The sequence below is a fragment of the Alligator sinensis genome, unplaced genomic scaffold (genome assembly GCF_000455745.1).
Source record: "Alligator sinensis unplaced genomic scaffold, ASM45574v1 scaffold174_1, whole genome shotgun sequence".
Taxonomy (NCBI): Eukaryota; Metazoa; Chordata; order Crocodylia; family Alligatoridae; genus Alligator; species Alligator sinensis.
In genome coordinates, this window is record NW_005842516.1 from 410,088 (window position 1) to 421,209 (window position 11,122).

The following is an 11,122-nucleotide window of genomic DNA, read 5'->3' on the forward strand; positions in this document are numbered from 1 at the left end:
TCCAAGTCGCTGATGAAGATGTTAAACAGTGCGGGCCCGAGGACCGAGCCCTGGGATACCCCACTGCTCACATCTCACCAGGTTGAGTACAACCCATCCACCACTACTGTCTGGGTGCACCCCATAAGCCAATGTTTTACCCATCCAACTGTGCAGGCATCAATACCGCAGTCACTTAATTTATTGATGAAGATGGGGTTAGAGACAGTGTCAAAGGCCTTCTTAAAGTCTAGAAAGACTATGTCCACAGCGACACCATCATCCAAGGATTTAGTTACTCATGGCCTTTATTCCTAGTTACTCTGGGTAGTGCTCAGGGGGATAGGGACTCTCCCATTCCCCATTGGTCCCCCCTGCTAAGTTTATAGATGGCCACCAGATTCCCTCTCAGCCTTCTCTTGTGGGGGCTGAACAGGTTCAGGTCCCGTTGCCTCTCCTTGTAGGGCCTTCCCTGCTGGCCCCGATCATGCGAGTGGCCCTCCTCTGGACCCTCTCAATGCTGACCACATCCCTCCTGAAGTTCGGCACCCAAAACTGGACGCAGCACTCCACATGCAGCCTGACCAATGTCACATAGAAGGGGAGGATCACCTCCTTGGACCTGCTTGTGATGCATCTGTGGATATATGATAAGGTGTGGTTAGCCTTACTGACCGCGTCCTCACGTTGATGGCCCATGTTCATCGGAATCAATAATGACTCCAAGATCCCTTTCTGCCTCTGTGCTGATGAGAAGGGAGTTCCCCAGATTATAGGTATGCTGCCAGCTCTTTCTCTCTAGGTGCAGTGCCCTGCACTTGTCAGTATTGAATCCCATCCTATTCTCATCTGCACACCCCATAACCTGTCCAGATCTAGTTGTAGCCTGTCCAACCTTCTAGCATGCCCACCTCTCCCCACATCTTAGTGTCATCCATGAATTTGAACAAGGTGCTTTTCACCCCCTTGTCCAAGTCACTCATAAAGATGTTGAACAGTAAGGGCCCGAGGACTGAGCACTGGTATAATCCTCCTTGGTTTTGGCCCCTCCATTCCACCAGGTGTACACCTCCTTTTTAGGTTTCAGACATTCCTGAATGCCTTTGGTGAGACATGGGGGCTTTGATCATAAAAGGCAACCAGGTTGGTCTGACAGGACCTGCCCCTTTGGAGCACTCTTGCCCTCATTGATTCTCATTGAGACTGTCTCTCCTTGGGCTTGGAGGATTGTCTCCTTAAGGAATGACCACTCATCTTATACTACCAACTCCCCTACCCACTGGGACCTCAGTGCCTCTCCTACTAATCTCCTTAACTCATTGAAATCGGCCCTCCTGAAGTCAAGGGCTACTGCTTTGCTGCAGGCATTTGACACCCTGCACTGGATAGAGACTTCCAGTAGGCGATGATTGCTATTGCCCAGGTGGTCAAGAACCCAAAGTCCCCTCACCAGGTCATCACCTGTGGCCAGGACTAGGTCCATCAAGGCATTTCCCTTGGTGGGACTGTGTACCTCCTGGGTTAGGTACAGGTCCTGTATCTCAGCTAGGAACCTACATGAGCAGTCAGACCTGGATGACTGCTCTTCCCAGCAGATGTCCGGGTAGTTTAGGTCACCTATGATGACCACATCCCTTGACTTAACTGCCTCCATGAGCTGACCTGAGAATTCCTAGTCCAGCTCTTCCCCCTGATTTGGTAGTCTGTAGTAGACACCCACCATTAAGTCCCTTTCCCCATGACCCCCTTGTATTCTTACAAAGAGCACTTCAGTCTGCCCCTCCAGTGACCCTGTTTTATTTGTTGAGGATGTGTTTTGCCCTTTGACATAGAGTGCCACACCCCCACCTTTACTCCCCATTCTATCCTACCTGTACAGTCTGTAGCCCCTAATGTTTACCACCCAATCATGGGTTGAATCCCACCAGGTTTCAGTGAGCCCTACTATGTCTGGGTTTATGTTAGCTAGAAGGAGGGCAAGTTCTTCCTGCTTGTTTCCCATACTATGAGCATTAGTGTAGAGGCATTTAAGGCCTCCTATGGGTGCTTGCAACACCCACTTGATCCTAGAACTATCCAGACCCCTGTCACTTACCTTGGTTCTTCTTGTGCTCATCAACTGTCTTGGCTGGGAAGTGTTCTCATGTCTCCCTGTGACCCCATCCCCTGGTGAAGCTAGTTTAAAGCACACCATATGAGATCAGCCAACCTGGAAGAGAAGAGAGGTATCACTGTCTGTAGCCAGTAGCAAACATACATGGATACACAAATAAGAAAACCAATAAACTACAGAAAAAAAAAATTAAGAAAATGGAGATTTGAAACCTCTTTCATCAAAGCCTGTATAGCAGTGCATTCATGAATAAAAACAGTGTCAGTGAATAAAGACATATTCACAACTCTATGAGACACATATTCTAGTTATGGCCCTCATTAATATCTGCTACCTTTGCACATGCTATCATATACCTTCAAGAATGTGCTTACAGTGACAGTGATATCCTGTCTCAATCACACTCCAGAGTCACTCCCTCCCTCACTGTCACAAAACTGTGAGCAGTAAGACACTCAAGTTCATACTCGATAGCCAGGCTGTCAGATATCCCATTGTCAGAGATATCAGATGATGCAGCCTCGTGTTCTAGATTAAATATCTGGTGTCACCCTCTAGATTTCTCCATCTTTGCCTGTACTGCTGTATTTATGCAACTTTGAAGCTAATTGGGTGGTCCAACAAATCTGCTAGTGTTGATTTTCTGCTTTGGGATCCTCTCTATTTCCAGCCTCCTAGAGTTGCTAGTTGCTCATCTTTCAACAGTTTCTGGTCTTGGGCCTCTGCTTTCTCCTCCTTCCCTTTCTCTGTTTTCCAGCCACAAACACAATTCTCTTTGTGCAAATCTCTTCTTACTCAAGGCTTTCAAAGCAACTGGAACCATCTCAGTAATAACAGTAGCAGAAATGCAGTTATTTCTTTCCCAGCCAAACAAGCTATCTTTATCATGTTACTCCACAAAAAAATCAGAAGTAATTCTATCAACTCCTATTCCTAGGGGGGTTTCTGAAAGTAGTTTCAACATACAGCATGAGAATCATGGCTCTAACAAATTTATAGTGTAATATACTGTATTGTTTAACACACTTTTTCCAACTCCCCCCCCACCTTAAAAATATGCAAGTTGATATCCTAGCCTTTTTAGACTTACTGCCATGTGGGCTAACCTTTTCATCATACATGCCACAAATGAACCTTTCACTCTTCCCTGAGTGTCAATTGTATCCTTTTTCTCTGCCCAATCTCCTGCTCTGCTTTCTACTTCCTTCTCTGTGGTCTCTGACCTATCTGCTGCTCTACTTACGGCTACCTGCACAGTCGGTTGCTATGATCTCTGCTTCCTGACTTATCTGCCACCACACTGCCCATTTCCAAGTCAATCTGCTGCATGGCACACACAGAGGGTGCTTTTGCCTCAGGTTGGACAACCCTGGTCTTACTTGACTAGACTAGAACATTTCCTAGGAATGAATTAATTGTTCTCCTCTGCCAGAGAAGATACAAGACTATATCTTCAACAAATATCTTCATCATCAGATCATAGGCTGCTCACGAGTAGTAATGGTGGCATTGCTCTTAACCTTCTTGATTAAAAATATTAATTTTGCAAAATTTATGATTTCCCTCTCTAACCTAGCTGTCACCTGTGATAGTGGGATATAGAGGTCTCCTGCTCCAAAGACTAATTATACATTTTATTTAAAAACTGTTTTGAGGAACATTTTCTCTGCAGGGCAAAGAGTATACTTTACCTCCTGTAATGAGAGGTTCTTGGAAGGTCTTATCTTTTCTTTTTGAAATGTCATTATGCTTTCTTACTTTGTCCCCTCCCCCATCCTCATGTCACAATCTATGTCTTCTAAATGGTGTGGAGCACTCCTGCCAACCCCCAGCAGCAGCCGGAGGTAAGCGGAGCCCTGTGGTGGGAGGGACTAGCCCAGCCCAGCTGTGGGGAGGTGGCTAGACCAGAGCCAAGAAGGGTCTTGCCCTGCCTAGGCCCCTGCTTGTCCCAGCCCCCCAAGAGAGAGTAAGGGAGGAGAGGGGGTACTCACTGGCCCCTCCTTAGTGAGGCAGGGTCCCCCCAAATCCTGGGCAGGGACCTCCCCCCACCCAGGAGTAATTTGGATTTAGCGGCAGGCCCACTGCATATGCACACAGTTTAAAAGGGCCCATCAACAGAAAGAAAAGATCAGTTTGGCCTGGGAGTGGCGTGAGATGCATGAGTGAAAGCCTGCTGTGCCCTCACACCCCTGAAGCCCCACAGTGACCACCAACTGCCACGGAGCATCCCTGCTGACCCCCAGAAGCAGCCAGAGGTAAACAGGACCCTGTGGTGGGAGGGACTAGCCCAGCTCAGCTGCAGGGAGGGGGCTAGGCCAGAGCCGAGGAGGGTCTTGCCCTGCCCCAGCCCCTGCTTCACCCAGCTCCCCAGGGAACTGCATGACCAGAGCCATGCAAACAGGCTGTACAAACAGGCATGCTTGTCTGCCTGGCACAAGAGTTAGCATGGGAGTTCATGCAGGAGGGTGAGTGGGAGGGTCCCAGGCCCTGCTAGGCACCCCCCTAGGGAAGCCAGTCCCAGGTGTAGCTGACCCACCACCAGCATAACACAGATGGGCACATGCCACACCCCAAGAGTCCCCTTGGGGCCTGCAGCCTCCCCCTCTGACTCCTCAGAGGCCTCTACCCAGACAGAGCCTATGGCTCTAGGCTGTGGGGGATGCCTGTCACTTTTTCAGGCTCTGGGGTCCGGGAGCGTGGTCACCTCCCCTTGTCTGGTCTGTTCTCTGTTGGGGTCTCTGGTGCACCAGCTGGAGGAGCTCCACACCACAGTCCAGAGACTGCATGCCTTCAGGGACTGTGAGTGGAAGATCGACTTCTTCTGCCAGGCCCTCTTTTTAAATTCAAATAGGCCTACTTCCAGGCCCTTCACCCCATGGAAGTGGAGAATTGACCAAGGTCACCTCCCAGACCAAGGGAGGGCTCAGGGACCTCCCCTTCTGTCCAGCTGCAGGGTTGGACCAAGGTGGTCAAAGGCCCCAAGACCTGCTGCACCAGGGTTTCCACTCCACTGGAGCTTTGGAACAGGTACAAACCTCTTGCAGATCCAGGAGAGCATGCCAAGCTGCCAGCTCCCGCAGGCAACACAGGCTCAACTGCAGCTACCGCCCCTGCTCTCCCCAAGACAAAACGCAAAGTCCTTGTCATGGGAGACTCCATGCTAAGGGGGACTAAGGGGGTAATCTGCCACCCCAACCCCTTAGCCCAGGAAGTCTGCTGCTTTCCCAGAGACCATATCCGAGACATTAGGGAGAAGATCCCTGGGCTCCTCCGGCCCACTGACCACTACCCTATGCTCCTTATCCATGTGGGCACCGATGACATGGCTCGGAGCAATCCCAGCTGGGTCATGAAGCACTACAGGGATTTGGGAGCAGGGATTAAGGGTTTGGGTGTGCAGGTGGTGTTCTCTTCAATCCTCCCAGTCTTGGGCTATGGGATGTGGAGGGAGAAGAGGATCAAGGTGAACCAAAGACTGTGGCACTGGTGTCATTGGGAAGGCTTCGGCTTCCATGACCACAGACCACAGTTTGAGGAGAGAGGCAGTGAGCTGCTGGGAAGGGACGGCCTCCATCTCTCTCCTCTGGGGAGGAGGCTTTTCTCAGCCAGACTGGCTGAACTGCTCCACCGGGCATTAAACTAAGCCCACCAAGGGATGGGGGCGCTACCACCACTGGTGACTCACTGAGGAACCCGAGTAAAGCCAGCAGGCCAAGGCACTCTAGGTAGCCCACCCCTGCCCCAGCCCTGGCACACTCTGAAGGCAAGACAGGGGTCCCCAAGGGACACTTGCCTGCCTGTACATGAATGCCAGGAGCTTGGGGAATAAACAGGAGTAACTTGTCCTCCTCCTTAACACAAATAAATATGATGTCATAGGGATAACGGAGACCTGGTGGGACTCCACCCATGACTGGGCCACAGGTATAGATGGCTATACCTTGTAAAGGACAGATCATGTGGACAAAAATGTTGGAGGTGTAACTCTCTATGCAAAGGAAAGCTATGCATTCTTGCAAGCCAACATTGGCATCCAGGGTGGACGACTGGAGACCCTCTGGGTGAAAGTCCATGGGGAATACAGCACAGGGGACAAAATGGTGGGAGTCTATTACAGACCTCCTACCCAGGATTAAGAGCTCGACCTGGAGTTCGCAGGGAATTGGCCGAGGCCACATGCTCCCGGTCTGTGGTGGACATGGGAGACTTTAACTACCCAGACATCTCATGGGAAGAGCACTTGGCCAAATCTGAATGGTCACAAAGTTTTCTCACATGTGTGGATAACCTCTATCTGATGCAAGAAATCTAAGATCTGATGAGAGGTAAAGCACTGCTCAACCTGGTACTGGTAATGGGGGATGATCTTATCAGTGACCTAATGATAGATGGGAAGCTGGGTGTCAGTGACCACGAGCTGATCACCTTCATCATCCACTGTAAAGCTGGCAAGTCAGTCAGCAATATAGAAGTCCTCAACTTCAGGAAAGCTGAGTTTGACAAGATCAGAAGGCTTGTCAGTAAGGCCCTAAAGGGCCTCAGCCCAAAGAGGAGGGGAGTTCAGGATGAGTGGTTACTCCTCAAGAAAGCAATCCTCTATGCACAAGCAAAGTCTATCCCATCTCGGAGGAAAGGCAGCAAAAGGGCACAGCAGCCCCCTTTGCTCTCCAGGGAACTAGTAGACCTCCTGCGTCTTAAAAGAAAGGCCTACAAAGGTTGGAGGACAAGATCCACCTCCAAGGAGGAATATTCTGCACTGGTCCGGACCTGTAGAGACCAAACCAGGAAAGCCAAGGCTGCAACTGAACTCCAAATGACTACAAGTATCAAGGACAATGAAAAGTCCTTTTTTAGATATGTAGGGAGCTGGATGAAAAGCAGGGGCAACATTGGACCCCTGATAAACCAGATGGGACATCTGACAACTGACACCCATGAAAAAGCCAACTTGCTAAATGGGTACTTTACGTCAGTCTTTCACCAGTCCCAAGGGATACCCCTGCCCATTACGGGACAGGAAGGCCTGGGTGAGGGATATTCCTTACCCTCCATAAATGCTGACCTTGTGAAGGAACACCTTGAGAGGCTGGATACCTTCAAGTCAGCCAGCCCTGACAGATTACATCCCAGGGTACTCAAGGAGCTGGCAAGCATCATAGCCCAGCCCCTGGCATGGATCTTAGAGAACTCCTGGATCTCTGGTGAAGTGCCCGAAGATTGGAAGAAGGCCAATGTGGTGCCTATCTTTAAGAAAGGGAGGAAAGTGGATCTGGCAAACTATAGGCCCATCAGCCTGACCTCTATCCTGGTTAAGGTCCTAGAATGGTCTCTTTGATAATCTTTTCTCAACAGACTGACCGATGGCAAAATCCTAAGGGATAGCCAGCATGGGTTTGTTGCGGGTAGGTCTTGCTTGACTAATCTTATTTCCTTTTATGACCAGGTGACCTATCACCTGGAAAAGGAGGAAGAGATTGATATCATATATCATGACTTTAAAAAAGCCTTTGATCTGGTATCCCATGATCACTTCTTGGCAAAACTGGCCAACTGCGGCCTTGGCTTCTCCACAATCCGCTGGCTGGGGAATTGGCTGTCTGGTTGGACCCAGAAAGTGGTGGTTGATAGAAGTCCATTGTCTTGGTGCCCTGTGACCAGTGGGGTCCCTCAAGGCTCTGTCCTTGGGCCTATATTGTTCAACATCTTCAATAATGATGGGAACTTTGGTGTCAGAAGCGGACTGGCCAAGTTCACTGACGACACCAAACTTTGGGGTAAAGCATCCACACCTGAGGAGAGGAGGGCAAAACTAGTTTGACTATGACAGGCTCAAGAAATGGGTAGATGAGAACCTGATCACATTTAACACCACAAAATCCAAGGTTCCCCACCTTGGGAGGAAAAGCCCGCAGCATGCTTATAGGCTTGGCAGTACTATGCTGGCTAGCGCTTCTGACGAAAGGGACTTGAGGGTCATCATTGACCACAAGATGAATATGAGCCTTCAATGTGATGCTGTGGCTAGTAAAGCAAGCAAAATGCTGGTTTGCATCCATAGATGCTTCTTGAGCAAATCTCAGGATGTCATTCTCCCATTGTACTCGGCCTTGGTGAGGCCGCAGCTGGAGTACTGCGTCCAGTTTTCGGCTCCACAATTCAAAAAGGATGTGGAGAAGCTTGAGGGAGTCTAGAGGAGATCCACGTGCATGATAAGAGGTCAGGAAAACAGACTTTACAATGACAGGCTGAGAGCCATGGTACTCTTCAGCCTGGAAAAGCGCAGGCTCAGGGGTGATCTGGTGGCCTCCTATAAGTTTATCAGGGGTGCTCACCAGGATCTGGGGGAACATCTGTTCACCAGAGCACCCCATGGGATGACAAGGTCGAAGGGTCACAAACTCTTCTGTGACCGATTCATGCTGGACATAAGGAAGAACTTCTTTACTGTCCGAGTCCCCAAGGTTTGGAATAGACTGCCACCGGAGGTAGTTCAAGCACCTACCATGAATGCCTTCAAGAGACATTTAGATGTCTATCTTGTTGGAATCCTATGATCCCTGCTGACTTTCTGCCCTTTGGGCAGAGGGCTGGAATCAATGATCTTCCAAGGTCCCTTCCAGCCCTAATGGCTATGAAATCTATGAAGAATTTCTTTACAGTCTGAGCTCCCAAGGTCTGGAATAGACTGCCACCAGAGGCTGTTCAAACACCTACTTTGAACACCTTCAAGAGAAATTTGGATGTTTACCTTGCTAGGATCCTATGACCCTGCTGACTTCCTGCCCTTTGGGCAGTGGGCTGGACTTGATGATCTTCTGTGGTCCCTTCCAGCCCTAATGTCTATGAAGGGAACTCAGCCTGGATAAGTTCCCTTCCTCAGCCCCCATCACAGTACTGGGGAGAGGAACAGAGCCAGGCTGAGTTCCCTTCCCCAGCTGTATCAAAACATCAAAACAACAAAACCATTTTGACAAAACAGAACGGAACAGTGTTTTCAAAATAAAACAACATTTGAAATGAAACACTGTTCCGTCAAAATGTCACAACAGATGTCAAAGTGGAACACCACTGTTTTGCACATCCCTACTAAGCACCCCCCATCTAGACAAGGTACCTAGTATTTGAAAACTGTAAAACCTTAGTGGAGATGCCCATGAGACCAATCTGGGTTGCTTTCCAGGTGCTGGAATGACAATAGCACCAAAGAACTACTACTACACACTCTACCAAAAGGCTACATAATCTTTACCTGAGATGACATGCACAGGTATAATCATGACAGAATGCCCTAAAATGCCCCATTATTTTACTGAAGGTGATGTCCTAAAAATTCTCCTGTGATTATTGATACTTGTTACAGGCAATGGAAGGGAATCACATCAAAATGAGGTCACAAAGGCACCAATACATGTGATAGACCTCTGCTTGAACATGTGCTAATTAGCACTTCTCAGAGAAGACTTGATTAATCCAGTCTGCTGTGAGTCTGCTGGAGCATGCTAATTAGCATGATCCAAAAGCCTCCTCATCATGTGTATTCAGCATCCTTGTGTATCAAAATGGCCGCAGAGGCACTTTAACTAAAGCTCAACAACTGAGCTTTAGATAAAGCATCACTGCCACCATTTTTAAGTGTAGGGTGCTGGATAGATGTGACGCTGTGGGCCCTACAATTAGAGAAGCTCTCAAAGCCTCTCTAATTTTATTGACCCTCCCCTCCCTCCACCCATAGATGCCCAAAGGGAGAAAATATTCTCTCTTAAGAAATAAGTGGTCTTCTGGGCATCAGAAAAGAATTCAACTGTTGATACAGACTGATATAAATACAAAACATTAATTTCTGTTCTGAATATCTCACACCCATAAGGTTCTATATTCTCTCATTCAGGACTGCAACAGTCAGTTACCCTATTTAAAATAATTCAGATATGAAATGGAAGCACACACTCTCTCTCCCTCTCATTCTTACAAGAGAGGACACTGAAGTTGCAAGTGTTAACATCTCATATTTTCTGGAATCTTGCTTCCACACTTAAGTGAGTTTCTGTTATTGTATTTCTATGAACTATGTGATATTCATTTTGCAATAATATTGTAAATGTAGTCATGGACTTCCTGTCAGTTATAATTTTTATTTGTTTTAGCTGAAAAGCTCTAGTCTTCAGCTTTATGTATCCTATTATTATAATTTATCTGCTGGCCAAAGTGTGAACTTTTCCACCCATAATGAGAACTTTTTGGAAGGTTCAGGGCATCCCTTGTTTACTGCAACAGACCATTATATTTCCATGCCCCCCGCCCATGTCTTACACTATGTGACCTAAGTTCAATTTCCTGGAAGTTCTATTCTTTCACCTACATCCAAGCTCTGTCAGCTAATAGGGTGTTAAGGTATGTCATCTCTCCTTAGATGTACAGTGACTGTCACCACACTGTTTTAGACTATTCCTGTGTATAAAGGAACCCTTCACGGTAGTCAACAGTGATAGAGACAAACCTAGTTTAACTTAGAAATAAGGATCTTCAGGGTCCTGGAGGATCACTGAGTGGGACTGGAGTGTTTGTAGCTGCAATGGTCCAGGAAATATCGGAGAGGCAAGGTTTTTTTGTGATATCTATGTAACAGCTGCAAAGCTCGCCTGGCTGCAAGTCGAGTGGGTGAGCTGTGCTTAAGGCCTCTGCAAGGAATGGGTGGCAAAAACTTTACCAAACAGGAAGGTATGGAGTACATAGTGCATGCTTTTTATTGAAGTGTTTGAATTGTGACCAGATCCAACATTGCAAACTGGGGGCTCCAATTGGATGCTACTGAGCCATAAAATGATGAGGGAGGGACAAGAAGAGAAGAAGCTAGGGAGAAGCCAATTCCAGCCCTGGAGAGATGGGGTGCAGACTCATCCCCCAGCCAGGAGAGACTGAGGTGAAACTTTCCCAGGGAGCAGACATCAGGACAGGGGAGAACCCATGTCATCCCATGAGAAGCTGATTCCCTACCAGGTTCAGAGCTGTGAAAACAGGAACACAGGTGTC